Genomic DNA, 26,157 nt, shown 5'->3' on the forward strand with positions numbered 1-26,157 from the left:
AACAACAAAACATAATTCTGAAGCATGTCGCTGTCTCCAGCCTGCAACTTATTAACCTGACTTAAGCAATCTAAGGACTCTGGCGGGATGTATTAAAATACATCGCCGCCCGACCACAGCGATTCTAGCGCATATGTTTTAAAATGTCTCCGTCACCTCCCTGGGCGCCTCCTCCTCTCACACTGGGAAGCCCAAGCAGGCTGTCCCCAGTGCCTCCTCCTTCCCCCTGCAGACGGAAGGACGTCCAGCTGTGTTGCTAGGGGGAGGAGGAGTTTACCTTCCGGGTCCAGGAGGACCTGGAGAAAGGTAAGCCAGGGGGAGGGGGCAGTATCTGCAACGGGGTCGGCGGAGGCGGTGGGTTTCATTGGGCGGCGATAGAAGCCCATAGGCTTCTATAGGGTATTGTCACCCAAAGATGGCGATACCCTGCCCGGCGAAAACGAAGCGGCTGTGACAGTAACAGCTGAGATAGATACCATGCTGACTTCTCTGTATGGCCTCACTGGCAAGCAGTCCCATTGGCAATGAGCTCTCTTCCAACTTATCCAGATAGGAGAAGCAGATACCAGCAGCTAGATGTGAGGACAGCTGACAGTAAATTTCTGCTGTCTTTTGTGTTATTTCCTGTACAGTACAGTATTTGTATTTGGATCCCCATCTATTTGTATTTGGATCCCCATCTATCTATAGCCAGCAAGTATGAAACAGATCATTTTGCTTTCTTTTTATGTGAAGGAGACATTTGGTCCGTAGAGTGGCCACTAGTGATCATTGGCCGTACTTCACCTCAAAAAGGTGAGGAATAGTTAGACTTTTATATATATAGATTTCAATTATAGCTTGTATACCATGGAGGAGAGTTATCAAAGCTTGGGGTAAGATAAAGTTCCAACCAATCAGCTCCTATAAATTTTCAAGCACAGACCGCAACATGGTAGCGAGAAGCTCATTGGTTGGTACTTTATCTCTCTCCAACCTTTAAAAAATCTCCCCCTGTATATTGTAATGATGGTGGCACTGTGGGAACTTTTCGGTGTGTAATGTTGGGGCAACTGGCACCTAAACAGAAAAGCCTTGTGCCCCCCTGTTTTAATTACTACAGGTTAGAAAGCGTGAACGTCTACTTTTGCTCTGTGGCTTCTTGTTTAGAATGTTTTGAATGTTTCCTGAATATCTGAGTGTTTGACATGGAAAAATAAAAAAAATCCTATACAGTTCATGTATCGTGTATTTGTATAACGTCTACTTTACCATATTCTATTACATGCAACGCTACGCTCCACCCCGTAGTTAGAAATGTGTTTTATATTTAGGACCAGGACACTCCATTCAGTGCATATGTGCATCTGTTACTATTTAAAGAAATTATACTGCGGTCTAACATAGTAGCACTTGCGTTCTCCTCTGTGACAAATAATACGCTGACACTCTCCTGAAACAAGAGTCTAATTTACCAATTGAACTTTTCTCCAAATATGTCCCGGAATTTCTGATCCCTGTCTCCCTGATCTGCCAATGTGAAACAAAGGGTCAAATACTGTATATTATTCTACTTCACAAGGGTTTACATTAACATTCTAAGGGATATGATAGGAGTGATGTGGTTTAGCAAGTAGTCCCCCACACATCCATCCTATAGCCCTGTCACGCAGTTTGGGCTGCCCTATCGTTTAACGAGTTTAAGTACCGTTCTATAAACTTATGTCTTACCAGGTGTTATGAATTTATGTTACCCCAGGTATATGGAGGTATAGGGGTATTTTATAACGTTTGCGTCACAGGTGTCATTGATATTGTTAGACATATGGACGGATGATGATTGACGGAGTTCCCTGCTCAAAGTCATTCCAAAACTCAGCATTTGTACAAACTAAGAATAATTGGAGTGGTTTTCACAAGGAGCTCTATTTTCTAGTGGGGATTTTTTTATTTCGTTGAAACCGGTATTGGATTCTTTTGCAGCCTACTCTGTTATACAGTGGAGCCGTGTCACCTGATATGTCATGCATTACATTTGATTGATTGCTGAATAATGTTTCCTCCTAAGGTACAAGACTTACAAAGGTCTTTTTTTCATAAAGTACCTTCTCGTCTAGAATTATTTGTATGCAGCTTTACCAGTTACATATATGAGATGTTTCTAGTAAGGCTACTGTATCAATTATTTTAGTGTTTATTTACTAAATAGGTCGGTTTATAGCAGTCTGTCCCCTGCCCATCCCCCCCCCCCCACAGCAATCAATCAGCTCCCAATTATTATGTTTCAAACAAAGCCTGCAACTTGACAGTTAGGGGCTGAGTGACTGCCCACTTTATCACTTCACCATGCTTAATTAATCTGTCATTATATATTCAGAATGTATTATATTGAGTTCAGTAAAACAGACAACCCATGTAGGGGCTGACAGAGCAAAGCAACAGTAGAAGTTCTTTTGGTGAGGAATACTGCAATAATCAATGTGACAATGCGGGCATGCATCACATTTTTTTGCACTGTCCGGTGTTGGATATGTAGGTATTCTAGCTATAGATTGAAGATTAACCCATTGAGTGGGGGGTTCTCCTGGGGCAGGACCCCACCATACGATCGCAAGGGGGAGGGGAGCAACAGGGAAGTCATATCAGTACCTTCATATCAGTACCACGGATGGAAATTTTCTGGGAAAGCCTGCTGCAGCCGTGCAGCTCAGAATGAAAATATCTGCACATACCACCAAAGTGTTTAATAACATAAGGCCCCAATACACTTACGCGATTTGGATTTCACCCGAGTCCAATAGATCGGGATGGGAAATCGAGTGAAATCGTCCCAAATCACATGTGTCTGATATCGCATCCAATGCACGGTCCCGTGTGCTTTAGAGTCGGAAGTTAAACAGTTGTTTTGTGACATATGCTGGTCGCATAACAAATTAGAGAAAATATTAGACAATTACTAGAAGTTACCTTTGGGTGCGATGACAATAACTAGGGATGTGCACCGGCCACTTTTCGGGTTTTGGGTTCTGATTACCTTGAGGTTTTGGGTTCTAATGGGTTTTGGCAAAACACCTGTGTTTTGTGTTTGGATTTTTTGGGTTTTGGGTTCTGATTTTTTGTTAAAAAAGCATAAAAACTGCTAAAATCGCAGAATTTTGGTTTTTATTTTTTGCTCCTACGCTATATTAACCTCTTCAGTGGCAATCTCGAGAATTTTCCGGGCTGTGCCTCAGTACCCAGTCTGGCAAGCCTGGAAAATTCTCAGGATTGCCACTGTTTACAGCCGGGCAGCGCTGCTGAGTTCACTCACTGAACTCAGGCAGCTTCAGTGCTTCCCGGCTCCCTCCCCTCTGCGGCGCCTCTGGCTCCCTCCTCTTCCCCCCTCCCCTCCGGGTTTTGTATGAAGTCCCCGGCGCCGGCTTATGACAAGCCGGCTGCCGGGGAAAGGGACGCAGTGCTGGGGGGGCGCAGGTTCGGGCAGCCGCTGAGTGACAGTTCAGCGGCGCTGCCCGGACCCAGGTAGGCGGTGGTGGGTTTTTTAAAGGGAGCGCTCCCCATAAAAAACTCGCCCAGTGGGGAGCGCTCCCCCAAAAAACCCCCACCACTGAAGGGGTTAACCTCAATAACATTCATTTCCACTCATTTCCAGTCTATTCTGAACAGCTCACACCTTACAATATTGTTTTTAGGGCAAAAGGTTGCACCGAGGTAGCTGGATAACTATGATAAGCCACACAAGTGTGCGGCACAAACACTAGACTGATATGGCACACTTAGCATCCCCTCTAGGCTGATACTGCACATCTAGAATTACCCCTGGACTGATATGGCACAGGTAGCATCACCCCTGGACTGATACGGCACATTTAGCATCACCCCTGGACTGATATGGCACACTTAGCATCCCCCCTAGTCTGATACGGCATACCTAGCTTCACCCCTGGACTGATATGGCACACTTAGCATCACCCCTGGACTAATACAGCACACTTGGCAGCACCCCATGAATTATACAGCAGACTTGGCTCACCCCAGGAATTATTTGGCAGACTTGGCTCACCCCTGGACTGATACGGCACACTTAGCATCACCTGGACTAATACAGCACACTTGACAGCACCCCATGAATTGGCAGACTTGGCTTACCCCAGGAATTATACGGCACAGATGGTGGCACCCCTGACCTGATACAGCACACATGGAATTATACCGCACAGATGGCGGCACCCCTGGACTGATACGGTACACATGGCGGCAGGCATGGAATTATACGGCAGACAAATTCCTGCAGTAAAAATAAAAATTTGTATTCTTTTAATTATAAAAAAGATCAGCACACCTTACTTAGCAACACCCCATGAATTATGCAGCACTCTTGGCTCACCCCTGGACTACAGCGCATTTAACAGCCCTTGCAGTAAAAAAAAAAAAAAACACCTTATTTTTATTTTCATTAAAAAAAGGGCAGCTCCCCTGGTCTGATATGGGACACATGGGGCACCCCTGGAATTATACGGCACACATGCGGGCACCCCAGGACTGATACAGGACACAAGGGGGCACCCAGAGAAATATACGACACACATGCGGGCACCCCTGGACTGATACAGCACACATGTGGGCACCCCTGGACAAATACAGCACACATGTGGGCACCCCTGGATGGATACAGTACACATGCGGGCACCCCTGGACTGATACAGCACAAATGTGGGCACCCCTGGACAAATACAGTACACATGTGAGCACCCCTGGATGGATACAGTACAAATGTGGGCACCCCTGGACAAATACAGCACACAAGTGGGCACCCCTGGATGGATACAGTACAAATGTGGGCACCCTGGACTGATGCAGCACACATGTGGGCACCCTGGACTGATGCAGCACACATGCGGGCACCCTGGACTTATACTGTGCACTGGCAGCAGTCATTTAAACATTTTTTTGCTGAATTAAAATAATGTAGCCCCCTCTGTAGCACTAGCAGCAGCCCCCTATGCATAAATCATCCCCCCCCCCAGCATGTCATCCCCCCCAGCATGTCATCCCCCCCACTCCGCTCAGCAGACAGCACGGACACATCCGTGCTGTCTGAAATCACCAGACAGCACGGACACATCCGTGCTGTCTGAAATCACCAGCCTGTTTGAAAATGGCGCCGACCGCCAGGAGCTATATATCCCCAGGTCTCGCGAGAATCCGACAGCGGGAAGATGACGTTCGGCCTCGATTTGAACTCAGAAAAATGGCGGCGACCATCGAACTCCCTGGATCCGGCCTCGGATCAGGTAAGTTCGTGGGGGTTCGGATCTCTAGGATCCGAACCCGCTCATCTCTAACAATAACCAATGAAAATATGGGATACATATACATGTATCGGGATGCAGTCACTTTCCCGGCGGTCGGAATCCCGGCGGTCAAAATCCCAATGCTGGAATCCCGACCGCTGAAATCCTAACCGCCGAAATCCTGGCAACTTTGTCCCTCTGTGGGTGTCCACGACACCCATTGAGGGAGAATAAATTAGTGTACCGAGCGTAGCGAGGCACCGTGCTCGCTGCGTGGTGAGCGCAGCGAGCCCGCAAGGGGGCGGCGATCCACGTCCCCCCCTTGTCGGGATTTCGGCGGTCGGGATTCCGGCATCAGGATTTTAACCGCCGGGATTCAGACCGCCGGTATTCCATACCAATTCCCATGTATCATAGGGGGCACATTCAGAAAAGGAAATGAATGAAAGAGGGGAAATCAAAATCCATAAATTAGCACAAGAAACTCTTAATACGGTTAAGAAATGAAAGACCATGAAAAGGTTCAGCATGCCAGTAGTATGCATTGTATGACTCGAATGTGCTCTATATTGTATATTGCTTATTAAGATAGTCCCAGGTGGCGGCATGCCCAGGGTACTATGTATACTGGTCATTCAAAGACTCTTCACATTGTATACTGGTCAAGGGGTGAAATGTTATGTTACTGATGCCTTTATCACGGACTACAAGCTACAAACATGTTGGAACTTTGGGGCCAATTCAGGATGGATTGTAGTGATGATCGGGGTTTGCGCATGCGAGAGGATGTGTTTGCGCTACAATGTGTAGGCGATTCGGCGGCGGGGTGGGGGGCGCGACGGGTGTTTGGCCGCGCCTTGGGCGCCATTAAGCCGCTTGCTAAACAGCAAGCGATCGCTTCTTAGCGAGCGGTACTGAATTAGGCCCTTTGTACACACTGTACCAATAATCTAACCATCCATATCAGATCAGGTAAATGCAGCTATGCATGTTTGTTATAAACTGTTACTTTATAATGAGACATTTCTCTTCTATATAAATAATTCTGCATAAGTAACACATTGATATAAGAAACAAACAGCACTATATACACGATGCGCCGAGTGACTGGGCTGAAAGAATAAAAGAAATGTTCTTGAAAACGACAGTGGGCAACATCAATCTCTCGTTGTCACGAGACACCCAGAAAGGTGACCCCGGTAATGTCTCTGCCAGGCTGGTTCAGCCTGTTTTTAGCTGTCATTCCCTGATGTGTCAGCGTCTTCACTAGCTATAATGCATTGATTGTGTTCACAGCAATCTCAGCACTTTCTGTACATTATTGCTGCATGTAATTACCTTTACATTATTGTCCAGCGTTGGTCAATATGGTCCTTAGATTTACATAGTTTAATGAATGCATGCTGCCTCGGTTGTTGCAGTTTTCTTGAGGAATACTTTGTGCCCACAACTTGCACCAGATACATAAAACATAAATAAGAACAAGTTGCAATGGAAAAGTGGACTCTGGTAATATAAAGAACTAACCAAATGTACATATAGCAAAGTCAATATCAACGTCAGCTGTTAGGACAGCTACTCTGTGCTGCCTCTGGGGTACAAGACAGCCGCAGCTCTGTGATGTGAGCACAACAGCTTCCTCATTCACATCAACTTACTATATCTATTGCCACCACTGTGACCATTATTAAAGTCTACAGTTGTATATTATTATATAACTGCAGGGACATTACCAAGCTAGACCCACATGATGACAAGACCACACTTCCCACTGTACTGCAATCATAGGAATGTATACCAGGATAAGGACTAGATGGGTCTCCTCAGTTACCACACTACTGCAGAGTATTAGGGCAGTATTCAATGTGGATACTCGGCATGTGCAGCGAATCCTGTTTAGGATTCCCTGCACAATCGCCGTGCTCCGGAGGGCTGGAGCCTTCGCTGCCAGCCCTCGCTGTCACTGTATTCAATGCCGCAGGGACTCGCTGCCACTGACGGCGATGCTTAACGAAGCCCGGGGACGGCGGCAGGCAGGTAGATGGTAGTCTTCCTGCATGCCCCAGAATGTATGTGGGGGGGTGGAGGGCTCCCCGGGACCCAGGCAGCACAAGTTGCCCCCCAGGAGAGCTAGCAGGGGTCGCAGGTATGGAGCCGCTTGCACTGCTCCCGATCATGCATATGTAATGATCGGGAGCAGTGAATATATGAGTATCTAATGAGCGGCTCTCGGCCCCCTGCTGGCTGTTACATGTGTAAAAAAATAATAATATTTTTTTAAATTAAATATATATTCATGTGCTGTAAGCACATGAATAAAAATAGCATTCCCCTTCACATAATAAAATTCCTGATTTTTTTACACCAAATAAAAAAACAAAACTTTATTTTAAAAGTTCACATTCCAGTTCACCATACAAAGATGGCGATTGCTAAACGGTGACACACAGCGAAAATCACTTAGAAACCAATTCGCCATCTGATCATTGAATACACTCACGGCTAATCACATTGAAAATCCCATTGAAAAACCACAGCGAATTGCGGTGACTATCAGACGGTGAATTGTCCGTCATTCATTGTTCGCCGTCGGCGAATATTGCACGTTGAATAGGGCGATTCACTTTCTCAGTAAAAAGATTCACCTTAGAGCATGAAAATAGCACACATTCCCCGTAGAACATGGCGAATCAGCCTCATTGAATACTGCCCTTAGGGTTAAGGTTTTAAGGTTAGGGGTTAAAGTATTAAGATTAGGCTATTAAGGTTAGGGGTTAGGGTATTAAATTTATGGGTACAAGGATAAGGTTAAGGTATTAAGTTTAACCCCTTCCCGACGGGGCCTTTTTTGTTAACTTTTCTTTTTTTTTTCCTCCTCGCGTTCAAATAAGCGTAACTTTTTTAATTTTCCGGCTATATAGACACATGAGGGCTTTTTTTTTGCGGGACAAGTTGTACTTTTTAATGGTACCATTTACTATACCGTATAATATTCTGGGGAATCAGGAAATAATTCAATGTGGGGTAAAAAGGAAAAAAAACGCAATTCCCCAATTTTGCGCTGGTTACGGTTTTTTTGGAGTTCATAGTTCGTTTAAAATGATGGGTTATCTTTATTCTATGGGTCGTTACGATTCCGGTGATACCAAACTTATATAGTTTTCGTTACGTTTTACCACTAAAAAAAAAAATAGAAAATTTTACGGTTTTTCTAATTTGCGTCGCCATGTTCTGCGGCTTATAACTTTTTTATTTTTCCACCTACGGACCTGGGTGAGGGCTCATTTTTTGCGGGCTGAAGTGTACTTTTTAATTAATACCATTATGGGATATGTGCGACTTTCTGATCTCTTTTAGTTACATTTTTTTGGGTAGGCGATGCTACCAAAAAACGTAGTTTTGGCGTTGGGAATTTTTTTCCGTTTACGCCTTTAACCGTGCGGGATAACTAATGTTATATTTTAATAGATCGGACTTTTAGGAACGCGGCGATACCAAATATGTTTATTTTTTATTTATTTTTATTTGTGAAATGGGGAAAGGGGGGTGATTTGAACTTTTAATATTTTGTATTTTTTTTTAAACTTTTTTTTTTTTTACTTTTACTACAAGGCCCCCTAGTGTACTTGACCACTAGGGGGCGCGATCGCCTGTACTAGGTTCAGCCATAGAGCTCTATGGCTGAACATAGTGATTTTCAGCACTTCCTATTACATCCTGCCTCAGGCAGGATGTAATAGGTATGCTGACATGGCCAGCACAGGGGTCTACATTAGACCCCTGGCTGCCATGGCAACCGATCGGCACCCTCCGATCTCGCCGCGGGGGGCCCCGATCGGCGCCGGAGGGGGGCGCCCCCCCTCCGATCAGCTATTTAAGCACTGCGGGCGCTTTGCTGCTCGTGGCCGTGAGAGCAGGTGCCTGGCTGTAATATACAGCCATTACCTGCTCTCTTTCAAGCCAGCTCACTCCGTGAGCTGGCTTGATTCCCCCGCAACTGTCGTATGACGTATATATACGTCATACGTCGGGAAGGGGTTAAAATATATTAGGGTTAGTGTATTAGGGATAAGGTATTAACCCTTTGAGTGACAACATCTCTGTGAGAGAGGCGCAAAATATCCACTAAAAATGTCAGCATTCCTCACATTTGTTTTATAAATTCAAATGAGAAAAATGTTGGGTAAAAAAAGATTATTTCCTGTATAAAGGTCATTTTGACACCAAGTTGTCAAATTCACTTGGCACTCAAAGGGTTAAGGTCCAGTGTTAGAATAATAGGATTAGAATTATACGTATATGTATAGTCACTTATTAGTACTTGCAATATTCATAATTTCCAATCCTTAAGCTGAATTCATAACATAAGTTTTACAGCTTTTTAGTAACATCTGACAGAATATTTTTTTTTTTTATAAATTCGTTTAAGAGGGAAACATTTCCTGACTTTGGTGATTACTTTTTGCTAAAGTAGATGGAAGATTTTTTTTTGTTTTGCTTATTGTTTAGTTGAAAAAAAAAAAAAGATTTGTAAAAATAATCAAAGTATCGCTATAGTCATAAAATGGTACAATAATTAATTCTTCATATAGAAGTAGAGATCCTCTAAAACAAATGATTACAACATCAGTCTGGCCAAATTGCAAAGCTTTGGCTTAACAAAAATATACCAGTCACATTCAAAGGTGTAGGAGGACGAATACAGTAAAGTCCAACAAACGAAGGCATGAACTCCCGAGGCCGTAATTTTCTTATGGTGCCCATACACTGTACATTTTAACCGTGCGATGCAATGTGCGGTCCTGCGGGCATCTCATCGCACAGTACAAAATGTATGTGCTGCACATACTTTTTGTACTGCCCTTGGATCGCACGAAATCGCATACAAATGCATACACATGCATTGTGATGCGATGCGATCCAGCCCATAATGCGTGCGATCATCGCACCGTGTATGGGCACCTCAATCAGAGGTGCAGGAATAAGTCCTGTGGCAGCCCAGTAAGATCCAGACCAAGTATAACGGCCATATCCTGATTTAAACCGGACCATCGGGGAAATTAAGTCCATCGTACTGTATGTCCATTTTCAGGATTTACATATGTTGTAGAAGTATAGAAAGTAGCTGTAACTACCTCAGCCCTTTCATCATATTTCTCATAGGTACAGGATGGAGAAGAAATAGCCTGTGGTGTGCTCACGAACATATTAAGTAGCCTTAGCGTAAAGGCATGTAGAGCCAGTAGGATTTGGTGCACGGAGTCAACCATGGTTCCGAAAACAGCCAAAAGGGTGACCCACTGTATGGAAATTGGCACCTCACAGAGTCCAAACTTTAACTATTTAATACACCGGCAGCAAGATGGCGGCGGCTAGCACACCACCAACATAACAACAGAGTGGCAATCAGCAGGTAGATGAAACGTATATAGCAAGAGCACTCTGATCTCCGCACTGCACCAATAAACATGCTGTGAGGACAGAAGCCCATAAAATGGCCACGGCCCATCACAGCCTGCACTCCATGCAGAGTAGAAGGATATATTTACAGTTATCAGGGTCCAAATTAGCAAAGTCCGCAGGCAGGCGGGCGGGCCAATCAACGGGGAGACGCTACAGCTACAGCAGTCAGACTTACAAAGTAGGAGGAGGATAGCTGCCGCACAACATACAAAAAAGAAGATGGGTGCCGGAGCCAGGAGTCACGCTGCAGGACAAGGCCGCGTAGATTCCTTGGATGGTGAATGGTCATACGGTGACATAGGACTCTACAACGTAGCGCACATGGGACCAAAGAAGCGCTGTAGTTGTAATCAAGCTGGAGTGAATGGCAGCCGCTTAATCAAGATATTTCAGCAGGAGGATAGCAGGAGAGCTGGCAAGTGCGTCCTACGCCAAGCTACTCCAGGCCACGCCCAAACCCCACATTTAACACTTATAACAAAACTGTCATTTTCACCTCAAAAATATTTCCAGGATCAGACCTTTTATCACCCAGAATGCTACAAGGATGCTCATCCACTCACTAGTCATACCCAGATTGTCCCTTTCTGGCCTCCCTGACAAACACCTCTCTCTACACTCATCTATCCTCAATGCTGCTGCCCGACTCATCTTCCTCTCCAAACGTACTATGTCCACCTTGACTCTCTTGCAAACCCTGCAAGCTCCCGGTCAGCTTGCGGTTCAAGCAAGCCAGAGAGATCGTTCCCCCACACGTCATTTCCGGCTGTGGCCGTCTTCCGACATCCGGGTCCAGGCGTTTCCAGCAGACGGGGACCGGGACATGCTGCAGGAGGGAGGGCACCTTATTTAAGGTAAGATTACACCATTACACATTGTCTCACCTACACGCTTTGATAAAGGAGTGCAAGCTCTGAAACGTTAGTTCTCTGGTCACTTTGAAAATACATTGTTGAAAAGACCTTCGAGTGCCGCATTTATTTCGTCCACTACCCTATACACATGAGGGCACCGGGGCAGCTGCTGCTGAAAGGAGAGTGCCAGACCGCAACCCGCAAACTATATATCTGCCACTCTAATAAATGCTTCAGTGTCCTGTCCCTTGATGTCATTGTCTTTATTTACCATGTACTTGTCCTAAATTGCCTTGTATTAAAATGTATTTAATTGTTGTTGTTTTTTTTTGGCTCATTTAGGCACTGCAGAACCCTTGTGGGGCCATATAAATAAACAATAATAATAATAATAAGGTTCAAGACTGTGCACTTAAATTATACATTATGGGGGAAATTTACCAATATGAAAAACCTAGTTTTTCGTATTGGTATTTTCCCTACGACTGCATACGACTGTTTAAGTCGTATGCAAAGTCGTGTTCCGGAGGATCAGTTACAAAGCAGTCATATACGACTGCTTTGTAACCCTCCGATGGTGTAATGATTCGTATTAGCGGCCGTATATACGGCTGCTAATACGAATTATTTCTAGCAGTCTGCACGGATCAGTCAGATCCGTGCAGTCTGCAAGGTGTAAAAAAAAATTAAATAAATAAAAAAAAAAACGGCGTGGGGTCCCCCCCACAGCCGAAACCAGCACCAGGCTGACAGAGGCTGGAGCCGGTAATTAAAAATCAGGGAACCCGACAAATAGGGGTTCCCTGATTTTTAACAACCAGCCCCAGGCTCCTGCTCTGGGGCTGGTTCCCAAAATACGGGGGACAAAATGAGTAGGGGTCCCCCGTATTTTAAGAACCAGCCCCAGGCAAAACCAGCCAGCAGGGTAATGCCACAGCCGGGGGGAGACTTTTTATGCAAGTCCCCCCGGCCAAAGCATTAACCCTACCGACCAGTCAGCCTGGCCAGGGGCCCTGGGGGAGTGGGGACCCCCCCAATGAAGGGGTCCCCCCCTCCAGGACTTACCTGACCAGGCTGAAGCCTGGTGCTGTCCTCGATGCCCCTGGGCGGTGGGCATCGAGCTGATAAATGGTGTAAAAAAATAGAACAAACTATTGTTTTTTACTGTGGCACTACAAGTGCCAGCAAGCCTCCCCAGCAAGCTGGGACTTGGAGAACCACAAGTCCCAGCCTGCTGGGCATTAAAGGGCCCGCTGGGTCTTGTAGTGCCACAGTAAAAAAAATAGTTAAATAAAACACACTGACACCCATTTTAAATAAAAGTTTAATACACACATTACATACATACTGATACTTACCTTTCTTGATCCCGTAGGTAGCCCTGGTCCTGATGTCCTGTGTCGTCCTCCAGGTCGGCTGTCTGCGTCGTCCTCCAGGTCCATGTCGACGGTCCGTGTCGTCCTCCAGGTCCATGGCGGTGTCCGGGTCCGAAGAAATCCATGTTGGAGCTGTGGAAGGAAATCCTACTTACCTGGTCCTGCGCTGAAGAAGTCTTCTCTTGATCCGACGTAATCCAGGTAATCTTCACAGCTGTCGGCGCTCCCCGCTGTCTCCGCTGTCTCTGCATCGCGCTGAGGAGAGATGCTGAGATGTTTCATATTCGGCGCCTCTCCTCAGACTGAATTCTATTGGCCACCTAGCAGGCCAATCAGGAGCCGAGAAAGTCGGCTCCTGATTGGCCTGCTAGGCGGCCAATAGAATTCAGGCTAAAACGCAAATACGACATGAAAATGGTGTTCTATTTTCCTGTCGTATTTGCGTGGGTGTTTTACACCACTAAGCAGCCGTATTATCAGTACGGCTGCTTAGTACAGTAAATCAGAAACCACCATTCTTTTGAATGGTGATTTCTGTCGTATTCTATCAATGGTGTAGACATTCGTATTTGTAAATACAAATACGAATGTTCCATCTTTAGGAATACGAATTGTTGTATTTTTGGGATTGTAAATCCCGAAAATACAAATTCGTAAAAAAAAGGTGTATTTCTCCCTACGAATACACCTTTTTTCTACGAATCCATTTTGGTAAATGTCCCCCTATACATCATGTATATTACATTGTAACGCACAGGACTATGATGTATTCTCTACAGTAAATTATTTGCATGAATCCTATATAATAGCCTAAAGATGCTACTCACCTACTGTATTTGGGGTGCCGGCTTCCACTAGATTGCACCTGACAGAGCTCTGTTCCGGCATGCACATAACCGCCCTACAGCTACACACCTAAGCCTGACAGAGCACTGGGTCCCAGCTTCTCCGTCTGGTGACTACTAGTATATTCATAAAGGTGCCCAGACCATGCACTCTCTAATAGTTCGCCAAGCTACGCTTGGGCCTCTACCACTGTATTCCCCTGAGTGTTCTTTTCATATCCCAGTCCGACACTCTGGATGAACTTGGCAAATATCGCATTCAATTGTCAAATCAATTTGGAATAACACCGCATTCTAGTGAGGATGGCTTCAAACATCTCGGTAAAATGTACTACTCCAGCGGTTAATCCATCAAAGCCTTGCTACAAACTTTTTGAAGAGCATACCAGGACTGACACTTGTGGGAAACTCCGGCGGCAAATTCTACCATTGCTAATACATAGAGCTGCTTTTTTATCCTATTTTTGTCTGTATATACCCAGAGGTACCTGACTATACACCTCATCTAAGCAGCCGTTCACTTGAGAAACCACCCCTAAAGGCGCCTGAATATCTTAATTTGTAAGTCGTATTGCCCGAAACTGACAACCTGCTCCTCTAAGTAGGGCAGTCAGGGAAGTAGAGAGCCTGGGTGGGCCCAGGCACTTTTCAGGGGGCGTGGCCCTGCATACAATACAATAAAATACAGCAAAATAGCACCTACCTAGCCACAATGCAGCCCAGCACACAGTAGCATGTGCTGGATTGAGAAGAGTTGGAGCAGTCAGGTAATGGGGTTCCGATGGGCCCCTCCATCAAACCTGGGCCCGGGTAATTAGTACCCCCCCCCCCCCCCTCCCGTCGCCACTGTGTGACAATGATGTCAGTGGAAGAGAATATGAAATTTCCTTCTCTCTTATGGCCCAGAGGAGATGCGGCATGATGTTGTGAGACCTTATAATCATGGCAAAGTATGGGGAATTACTACCCCAGTTATCCACCAGTCAAACATGCAGTTTGCAGGATCTAATAGTCAGATTGCAAACGTGACTGTTACTGTGGGGTTCTCACAGCTCTGCCTCTGTAACTATACATGGACACACCATAGAGAAAAAAGAACAAGGTTGCCATCAAATAAAGATCTTTTGGAATAGAAGTCTTTATTTCTACTGTGAATGTGGTCCATATTCTCTTCATATACAGTATGTTTAAAAATACAGTTTTTCTCTCTAATCACAAGCTCTCCTATATCTTACTCTGTCATCTAGAAAACCATAAAAAACTACTCACTGTTAGCACTTACAGTAGCTCTCCATGACTTAATGCTAAAATTCTTTGCTGTGAATCTTAGTGGACGGAACATAAATCGAGCCTTGGAAACAAGCTACTACCTGTCAGGTATCCATTTTCTTTTCTCAAAGCTGATTAGTTGCTATAGACAACTACTTCATTCTTCCACTTCTCCACTTTATTTGTGTGATACAATAACCACTTGTTTTCAATGGTCAAACTAGGCATCATTCAGAAGATTTACAGATGCGTCCACATACATCTAGCGCCAAAACAGCACTTCTAGACGCCAAATTGGAAGCATTGGCCTTTTTTTATTTTTTACAACTTTTTCCGTTAACCACTTGAGTGGTATGCCCGAAAATTTCCATACCTCTATGCAGTAGGTGTGTGCCAGCCTTCCCCAGCCGACAGCCGACATTCAGAGCAGTGACGAAGGCGACAGGGTTGGGGATGTTCGGGGTGGCTTGGGTTAGGGACTCGGGAGCACTCAGGAGTTCAGGCGCCGGAGTCCTCCCGAGCCGCTGCGAACATCCCCGAGCCTGCCGCCTGTGATCACTGCTGTGACTGGTGGCTGGGGAAGGAGCGGCAGGGCACGGAAGCTCCGGTATGCAAACACCGGAGCGGAGGTGAGGGGGTGAGGGGCGGCCTACCTTCTGTGGTGGGTTTTGCTGGGGCAGGACAAACCTGCCCTGATAGGTTTGTCCTGCCCCAGCAAAACCCACCATTCAAGGGGTTAAAAGGTGTATTATTCACAAAATGGAGTGAGCACACACAAGCAGCTCCTGCTGATTAAAAATGAATGTGGCATGCCTGATTATTATTTTTTTGCGCAACCAACGCTGTATCTGCATAGGAAATGCTGCGTTAAAGAGTTTTTACTTTAAAATACGGAAATGCTCCAGTTCTTAGGCAAATCCAGCCGTGATTGGACACAGAATAAAGGCACGTCCCATATCATTTTAATCAGCAGAAGATGCTTGTGCATAATTTTTTTTTGCAAATAAAACAGTGTAATGGAAAAAGGTGCTAGTGCTTCAGAGTTACGCAGAGCTGAGGTTAGGTATAAAGCAACTTTTAGCTTATGGAGGATAGCTGTATTTGGACACATTTGGAACCGTAAGGCATTAAAGAAGAAAGCAGTCTTAACCGAGAGCATCTCCTAATGGGATGTTACCTTTTCATATGTTCATATAACCAGTCTGGTGGTACTACTGTGTAATACATGTGCTTGTTTCAGATGCCAATAAATGTTCTGCATCCCCTTACATGTCCCAAATGACAAGTTTAATCCTTATTACTCTGTTCTTATTCCAGTAAATCTAACTCCATTCCAATCAATGTGTGAGCCAAAATACATAATGTAATGATGAATTTCAACTTGTCAGAGGGTGGAAAATGCCAAGCTCAAGACTTCTGTTCTGACTACAACAAAATGCTAAACAAAGAGACATTTCCTACAGTTCTCACATTTCATTGTGCGGCTTTGGAAAGAGCACTCACCTTATCTAGAAGTTTATGTAATCTGATGGCATTTGCTGCATTGGAATCATCACATTTAGGCAGCGTGATTTTTCGTTGCCAGAGATGGATATCATTTCAGTAAATGTGCAGCCATTCAAAGTATAAGGGCTGTCTTTGTTATGCAATGAGATGGCTTATTGCGTACCACTTAATATGTACATCCAACCCCGATGTGTGTCTCTTCTAGTGGTGTCTAAGCAGATTGCTGATTACAGTTTACAGCTGCTGCAGACTCTTTAGTTCTAAGACGACACATCATAACTTGTAGAGACATTATAGGGAAGAAAATGCTTACTGTGTAAACAATATTTGCTTCATAGGTCTAAACTTGCTGAGTAAACGAAAAAGCGGAAGTCTTGAAAAGTTATTGTTTCGTACAGCAAGCAAGCATTCGGCAATTCCTCATAACAGTTTGACAAAAATGGTCAAGGTTTAATTAGATTCTATGAATGCCATTTGGGGGGGGTGAAGATTGAGCACCAGACCAGTCTGCAACAAGTCATTGTTATTCCAAGCATTGTGTTACTGTATGAACTTTCAGAAATCCCAGGACCCCTGACGTGGGCTGCAAGATTAAATATTTTGAACACTGTAAGAACTGATACTTCAAACTTTCCTTTTACTAGATATATATTTGTAACCTTGAGGACGTGCGTTGACAACAGTCTCATTGTTTGTATACATAAAAGGCATTTATATTGCTATCTGCTACCATTATAACATGGTATTTCCAAGCATGGGCTTATGAATTCTTCTCTTTGTTTAAAACTTTACCAGTCTGCATAGTGTAATTTGTGTAGAATTACTCTGCACATGCCCAAAAACGTGTCCGTACACAACATGTGACTATTTTGAGTTGTATGAAACGGGTATTTCTGCCAACCTCTGAACAGAGAAGCAGATGAGCGCCAGGGCTGAAGATTTGGATTTGTCACCGGGATGTGGATTTGGCTTTGTCGAGCGGTGGTGTAAAGCTTTGGATTTGGATTTTTTATTTTTTTAAATGGTCAAAAAACACCCAAATCACGTAATTTTAGCTTTTTTTGTCCCGAGAGTAATATTTACCTCAATACCATTAATTTCCAGCCCTTTCCATAAAAATTTGGCCACTTTACACCTCACAATATTGTTTTTAGGGCAAAAGGTTGCACCGAGGTAGCTGGATAACTATGCTAACATACACGTGGCTCATCTAGGAGTGGCACTAAAGCGGTAGACAGGATGGCAGTTTGAAAAACTTGGCACCAACAAGCACCAGTTTAACACCCAATAAGCCCCCTATCTGGCTTGATCGTGTTTACGACCAGCCGAGGAGCAGTGGGCATTTCGTGCAGCACTGAGTTGTGCTACGAGGTTCCAACAGAACCTGAGTGACTGTTCTTATCAGTTTAACACCCAATAAGCCCCCTAAAAGAAAAATATCTAGGCCCCAAAAAGCACATAATGGCAAAAAAGAGGTGCAAGATGGAATTGCCACTGGGCCCACCCACAACAAAAGAAGCAATAATCAAAATAATGCATAATATATAATAATTATTAATAACAAAAAGCAATCTATATGATAAACTAGTTGCTGAGCTCTGTGTTTATTAACTCTCTCTCAATACATTGCCTAATGGGTGGAGGGGGGTAATTAGGTGGCAGATGGAAGAGTTCCCACACCTCTCTAGGATCACTTTTACCCCTGGGTTGGAGCTGTATACCTATTCATTATGGGAACTGCAGGCTTCCTTCCTAATCGTACGTGTCAGTTTATTACCCAATAAGACCCCTATCTGGCTTGATCGTGTTTACGACCAGCCGAGGAGCAGTGGGCGATTTGTGCAGCACTGAGTTGTTCTGCGAGTGTGTATCTGTTTTTGTCAGTTTAATACCCAATAAGACCCCTATCTGGCTTGATCGTGTTTATGACCAGCCGAGGAGCAGTGGGCAATTCGTGCAGCACTGAGTTGTGCTACAAGGTTCCAACAGAATTGCATCAACTTTCTGTTTTACAGCAAGTTAGGTGAGACTTACAACCTGACTTACAAGCAAAGTTTAATACCCAATAAGCCCCCTATCTGGCTTGATCGTGTAGGAGCAGTGGGCGATTCGTGCAGCAATGCAATAGCTGCACTGCAGAGCTCCAAAGGAACGGAACCTAATGACCAGACATAACCACCCCCCTTACTTATATCCCCTTTAGTATATGGGGTGTGCCAGTGAATCTGCAAATGAGGGATCTATTTGTAAGTTGGACAGAGATAGCTGGATGACTATGCTAAGCCACACAAGTATACGGCACAAACACGTGGCTCATCTTGGAGTGTCACTGCAGCAGCAAAAAGGATGTCAGTTTGAAAAAGTAGGCCTCAAAAAGCACATATTGGCAAAAAAGAGGTGCAAGATGGAATTGTCCCTGGGCCCACCCACGCACCCTTAGCTTGTAAGAAAATGACATACACATTGCAGGTACTTATGTAATAACTGGGCTCCCATTTTTCTTATGAGACCGCGTCGCCACACTATACAAAATCAGCTCCATGCGTAGTTGGATAGTAGGGGTATGAAAAAATGGGGTCCATTTAACATGGGAGCCCAGATAATACATAAGTACCACATTGCACACTTGAACATAAACCAGTCATTTCAGCCAGAGGGACTGCCAAACCTGTGACTGAAATGACTGGTTCGTTTGGGCCCCCACAATAAGGTACAGACTGACTGATGTCATCATTCGCCATTATAATCTTCACTCTAATCAGTGTGTACATCCTTGGAGTCATCATCATCACACAATATCAGTTCATTACTGCAGGAATCCTCCATGACCGATGTCTGTGTTTTGAGATGGAATTGGTGGGAAAGGTCTTCCTCATGAAATTTGTAGTTAATTTTTATGAACATCATTTTTTCAACATTTTGAGGAAGTAGCCTCCGACAACGATAACTCACAAGGTTCCAAGCAGTGCTGAACACTCTCTCCAAGCAAGTACACACTGGAAGGTGGACAGCTTAAGTAATACAAAGCCAGCCTGTACAAGGGCCTCCATATTGCCTTTTTTTCATTCCAGTATGTGAAAGGACTCTCTGACATGCCTACAATGATGCTGTCCTGAAATTAGTCCTCCACTAACCTCTGCATCGTAACCGTATCTGATGGAGTAGTCACGCTAGAGGTGTTACTGATACTGGTCAAATCACTTAGACCCGACCTGATGTCCAAAAAAGGTGTTTTTGTGGACTGCTTTTCACCCCCCACTGGATGTTTTTGGAAAATGCCGTTTTTATCAGGCAGATTCTTTCGAAATTGAAGGAGGAGACGTCACTTAAGCTGCCAACTTGCTCACCAGGAGCTCTTTGCATGTGTAAGATCTGTGTCAAATGTTATGGTTTCGGGTGTGAACCCGCAGCCGGGACAGCTGTTTAGGACAGCCACGGTGGGACCCTATGCTGACTCTGTTAACCCCCAAAGTTAGGTGACCGGTTCCTGCAGATACTAGGCTTCGCCTGTAGCCGTCACGTTTGAAAGGGCGAGTTAAGTGCAGCCAGGTGTTATGAGAGGACAAAGTGCAGCCAGGTTATATGAGAGGACAAAGAACCGGGGAACCCCTAAGGGTATAGTCAAAAGGTAATCTAGCTAAGGAAGCTTTACTGAGAATTAAAGAAAAAAGGCAACTTGCCGAAACTAACTAATGCAGCTAATTGCACCAGCGACCTAGTCACCAACCACAAGCGACCGCGTTGCATACACAAGAATAAATTACACCACACCAAAAAGCACAACACGAACAATATGCATGGAACACTGAACACAGAATAAGGCACCAGAAGTTAGTACACAAGCAAAAGCAAATAAGGATACAGCGTACTGCTGAAAGGACACCCTTACACACCAAGCAGAGGGTGGGTAAATAACAATATGCTCAGGAGAGCAATTAGAAATAATTAAATAAACCAGGCCCCTAGCAGGGGTATCCACAAGACCAGGAACCAACTGAAGAGACAGGGAACCACCACAGGGAAGAATTCCCTGGCGCTGACAGGCACTGGTGCACAGAAGGAATATGGCAGCTTGCCAGGACTTTATAAATAAACAAGGAACAAAACCAGGCTCCACTGGAGCATTTACATGACCTGGAACTGGCACAGCAGGACCGTGGAACATCCAGCAGCTCAGGATGGTAAAGTGCAGGCTGGGACAGACTGGAGCAGACAGACAGGATTCTGCTACTGAAAGTAAAGCAGGCTGGAACTGCCAAAGGCCAGGAAGGCTGCACTGGGCTGAGTGCAGGGAGAATTAACTAATGACCAGCAGATGGCTGGTGAGCTCCTAACAGAGCAGTAACCTGACAGAGGGCCAGCAGGAGATAGGAACTAGCAACTCCCTGCAAAAGGAACAGGAAGCTAAGACACAGGAACTGAAGCTATCACTGGCAGGGTAGAGCTAGAGAGAATCCCCTATGAAGGGCTCAAGTGATAAATCAGCTGAGAGATCCAGACAGCTCCCAAGCTGTAATAACAAGCTCCTCACCTCATAGACTAGTGAATGAATTAAGCTCACAGAATCAGGGCTTTGGAGTCGGAGTTGGAGTCGGAGTCGAGGAGTCAGAGGCAATTTCGAGTACCTGGAGTCGGGGTCGGAGTCGGCAAACAATGCACTGACTCCGACTCCGAAAATTATAATTAATGACTTCTCTACTGTAAGAATAAAGACCAATGCATGCAGTGCCTCACGTAACCGCAAAACGAACACGTTAAGTGACCGTGAAAAAGCATGCTTTTCATGTGCTTCATTATATGGCACGCAACGAACAATTCGGAGCACCAATACTTATAAATGTATTCTCCCTTGTAGTTTACAACTTATTTCCAACGTTCAATAAGGTTTTCAATACCTCGTTGGTAGAAATCACCTGGTGTAGACTCGAAAAATTCATTTAACCAAGCTCTCCCACCATCCGCACAACATCTTTTTACGCGGACGAAGATCTTGTTTCATGCGCGGGGTCGTTTGTTTACCTTGGCTAAGCCATTCCTTAAGCTGGTTCATATTGATGTACAGGCACCATTTTTCGTCGCCAGTAACGATTCGGTAAAGAAATCGTTCCTTGTGTCCATGAATTGAACAGTGACGAGCAAGCAAACCAGCGGAGATTGTGGCTCGTTGATTTTTGTTGTCGTCACAAAGCATGCGGAACTCATGCTCCACACTTCTGAATCTTTCCTATTGTTTTTGTTCCCAAAACAAAGAGACAAATCTGTGGAGGTAGAATGGACTTTTGAGGGTCCTCTACAGTCCACAGAGCCCGGCGCTAAAAATAGAATTTTTTTTTTATTAATTAAAGAATTAGATAATATGAATCACCTGTGCTCAGCTGCAGCTGGTGCAAGTGAGTCTGCTGGTGGCTCACTAAGGAAATAGCAAAAAAGTGGGGTTATGCACTAGCTACTACTCATCAAGGAGGGTGAGCATACTGCAAAGGAGATGTCACACTACCTGACTTCACTTCTCTGGCGTTTTCACTAGCGCTAACAGGTCACCTACAGTTTTCTCCTGCGTTATAGTGCTCTGGCTTGTACTTTTCACTGCTTACCTTGCTATTAACAAATTGGCTGCTGCAAACTTCATACTAACACCAACCTTCTGTATCGACCTAATACGTGACCCATTTAGGAATTGCCTATTTCGACACCATTTATTCAAGTGTCCTCTATATCAATTTATATGGTATCTGCCTATAATTTTATTAATTGTGTATTTTTCTGTGCTATTTTTATTGTTATTGTATATGTTTTTGTATGAGCTCTTTTTTACTATGAAATTTTCTTATATATAAAAATTAACAGCGTTAATTAAACTGTGCCCTGGTGTCCTTCTGTTCAGTACGGTTCATGAGGTATACTTCTGTTCTCAGCAGCGCTAGTGCATAACCCCACTTTTTTGTTCCCAAAACAACCAAATAATGTGGTTTTTATCTTTGAACTGGTAAAGTTCCTGTTCCTGATGTTTATGCCTACTGCTACTATCCAGCCATTTAATTAATTAATAAAAAAATTAATAAAACTATGTTTTCATTGTGTTTGTCCTTTGCTTAAACCAGGCATGTCCAACGTTGGCCCTCCAGATGTTGTGAAACTACACATCCCAGCATGCTTTGCCACAGTTTTGCTATTAGAGAATGCTAAAACTATTGCAAAGCATGCTGGGATGTGTAGTTTCAAAACATCTGGAGGGCCAACGTTGGACATGCCTGGCTTAAACTGTTCAATACAGTAGACTGTTGGCTTCCCAGCCTCTAGTTCTGTAGTAATAATATGTATATTGCCTTTCTTTCCTCCAAGGAATGTATCGAATACATTTGCATATTAATACAGAGGAGTCGGAGTCAAGGAGTTGGCATCAGAAGTACGAGGAGTCGGAGTCGGGGTCGGAGTCGGAACATTTATCTACCGACTCCACAGCCATGCACAGAATATAGAGCTGTAATGGCACAGACTGACCACTGGAGGCCACCAGAGAGTCAAATGCCAAACACAAACTGAACAGAACACAAAACAGACATGAACCATTAATCATGGTTTCTAACATCAGTTGGAAAGAAAGACACAGCATAGGACTTGCACCTCGGATCAAGCACAGTTGCCAAAATGTAGTGTTCAGCTCTCAACATATTGGCAACCCGTGTATCCTGTCGAAGACAAAATAGGACTTGATCTACAAGTCCAGCATATTTTGCGTATGGGCCTTGTTCGATCTCCTTCAATTTTGCAAGTTGATTCTCCAAAAGCCCAATTAAGGGAACCACCTGGCTCAAACTAGCAGTCTCGGCACTCACTTCACAGGTGGCTACTTCAAAGGGTTTCAGCACCTTGCACAGCACAGATATGAGTTTTCAATGTCCTGGGCTAAAGTACATCCCCCTCCTCTCCCAAAGTCATGGCTTGTTGTATAGCTGTGAATGGCTTTCTGCTGTTCTTCCATCCACTGAAGGATGGAGTTCCAACTTGTTGGCACCTCCTGCTTCAGCTGATGGAAGGGCAGAATAAATTCATCTTGCTGCAATCTCCTGCACGCTGTTGCAGGATGTCGGAATTTTTTTGTGCAACTCACAGCATATCTTGCACACCCTTGTCGTTCCTTAAAAATGCCTGAACCACTAAGTTGATCGTGTGAGCAAAACAGGGGATGTGTTGGAATTCACCCAGCTGTAATGCTTTCAAAATATTACTGGCATTATCTGAAATGATAAATCCTGAGGAGAGTCCAAGTTGGGTAAGCCATGTTGCTCTGACATCTCTCAGTTTTTCCAAGAGGTTCTCAGCGGTATGCCTCTTAGTAAAGCCGATGTTAAATAGAGTAGCCTGCCTAGTATGAGCTGGTGATTCTTGCTAGATCCTACTGCTGCTGGAGGGGATTTAACCACAGTGGGCTGTCACAGTCATGTAATCCTTGGTCTGTCCACTGCCGCTTGTCCACATATCCGTGGTTAAATGGACACTGGATCCAATACCACTTTTCAGGCCATGGACTACTTTAGACTTAATGTCCTGGTACAGCTCAGAAATGGATTTCCGGATGAAATGGAACCGAGATGGAATCTGGTACCGGGGACACGCAGCCTTCAATAATTGTGTGAAACCCACAGAATTGATGGCAGATATTGGACGCACATCCAATACTATCATGGCAGTCATGGCTTCAGTGATCCGCTGTGCCACTGGGTGAGAACTGACATACTTGTTTTTCCTTGCCAAGCACTGCTGAACAGTCAGTTGTTTTTTCAAAGTAGTATACTGTGTTTTCTTAGGACACTTCTGGGTTGAAGAACTACTCCCAGCAGCAGCAGCAGCAGTAACAGAAGGCCTTTCGATCAAGGATTCTTCTGCAGAATCATGGAAAGGGGAGGATTCTTCTAGCACAACAGTAGTATCAGAAGAACCATCCCTGGTCATTACTGAGGATACTGAAGTTGAGGGTGAGGGTGTTGGTAGGGGAGATCGCAAGTGGTGGGGACAGTGATGCTGGACTTGTTGATGTTCATTTTTCAGCACCAATTTTGGAAACATCCCTATACTTCCCATGAGCTTGCTGCAGATGATGTAATAGGGTAAATGTTCCGAGATACTTAATATCCTTACCTCGACTTATTTTGTTTCCAAAAAGGCTACAGATGGCTTGGCAAATGTTTTCTGAATTAGTGTGAAAATAATTCCACACATAAGATGTGCATTTGTTGGTCCTATGACCAGGCATGACAATGGCAGTCTTATCATGCCCAGCAGATGATTCCCTTTGTGCCTAACTTACACACACAACATCCTCATCCTCAATATCCAATTCCTCAGTAGTGCCATTGTCTGCTACACAAGTCAACCGCTCATCCTCTTGCTGTAACTCAACAGGAGTGGAAGGCGGCTTCTCTTAGAGATTAGGCTCACACGTAGCACTCAAGGACATGCTTGGACTCCCCTCAGTGCTTTGTGACATTTTTGTTCCTAGACGCACAGTTTGTTTTGCAGACTTAGTGGTTTGGCCTGTTTTCTCACTTAGGAAAGCTGAAGGTCTTTCTTTGCCAGACACATGAGATGCCTCACTGGCTGCTGCAGATTCCCAAGTCTGACTCAGAAATAGAGGGCAAGCCCGGAGTCTTTCTTTGCCACTGCGTGATGTGAATGGCATTCTGGCAATTTTCATTCTTTCAGCTACGGGAGGAACCAACTTTCTTTTTCTTTTTATTCCTGTTGGAGGATTTTTTGTTTTAGAATTTTTGGGGGGTAACACTTCTTGCCCGGTTTGAGGCTGAGCATCAGCGACGGCGTTAGTATTAGTAGTAGTACCATATTCGTCACCATGAATAATGGCAGCAGCTGGTTTGGGAATATTTGGTCCAAATTGGTTGTTTTCCAATTTAATTTAAAATTACATTTAAATAATGAGTAAAATATTTTTTTTCTTGTTTTTGAGGACAGAGCTTGTATAACGCTGCGTGAAGGCAGAACAATCACACACCCACCTTCTGACATTATATACTATTGGTGCAGTGCACACAAAGAGTGAACAAAGACGACAAAAATTTATTAGGATTTTTTTTATTTAATTTGTTTTTAATGCGCAGTCTGTATTATGCTGCTTAGAGGCCGGACAATCACACACCCACCTTCTGACAGTATATAATATGGATAAACGAATGAATAAAGACTAGAAGAATTGATTAGGATTTTTTAAATTTAATTTGTTTTTAATGCGCAGCTTGTAGAACGCTGCTTGGAGGCCGAACAATCACACACCCACCTTCTGACAGTATATACTATGGGTGCAGTACACACAAAGAATGAATAAAGATGAGAAAAATTGATTAGGATTTTTTAAATTGAATTTGTTTTTAATGTGCAGCTTGTATAACGCTGCTTGGAGGCTGAACAATCACACACCCACCTTCTGACAGTATTTACTATGGGTACAGTACACACAAAGAATGAATAAAGACGAGAAAAATTGATTAGGATTTTTTAAATTTACCGTATTTATCGGCGTATAACACGCACTTTTTTCCCCCTGAAAATAGGGGGAAAA

At 44.3% G+C, this 26,157-nt stretch overlaps 1 protein-coding gene across 3 annotated transcripts in view; it reads right to left on the reverse strand.

The window, feature by feature from the left end:
- Positions 1-26,157, reverse strand: part of KIAA1217 (KIAA1217 ortholog) — a 632,840-nt gene that overhangs the window by 548,165 nt on the left and 58,518 nt on the right. The window contains exon 1 of one of the 3 annotated variants that reach the window (XM_083189270.1): positions 16,581-16,769. The exons of the other annotated variants lie outside the window; for them this stretch is intronic. The gene's annotated coding sequence lies outside the window, so the exon portion shown is untranslated. Of the gene's footprint in view, positions 1-16,580; positions 16,770-26,157 lie in introns of those variants that run through there. 3 annotated transcript variants of the gene reach the window in all.

Source organism: Crinia signifera, chromosome 5, assembly GCF_055691185.1.
Source record: "Crinia signifera chromosome 5, ASM5569118v1, whole genome shotgun sequence".
Taxonomy (NCBI): domain Eukaryota; kingdom Metazoa; phylum Chordata; class Amphibia; order Anura; family Myobatrachidae; genus Crinia; species Crinia signifera.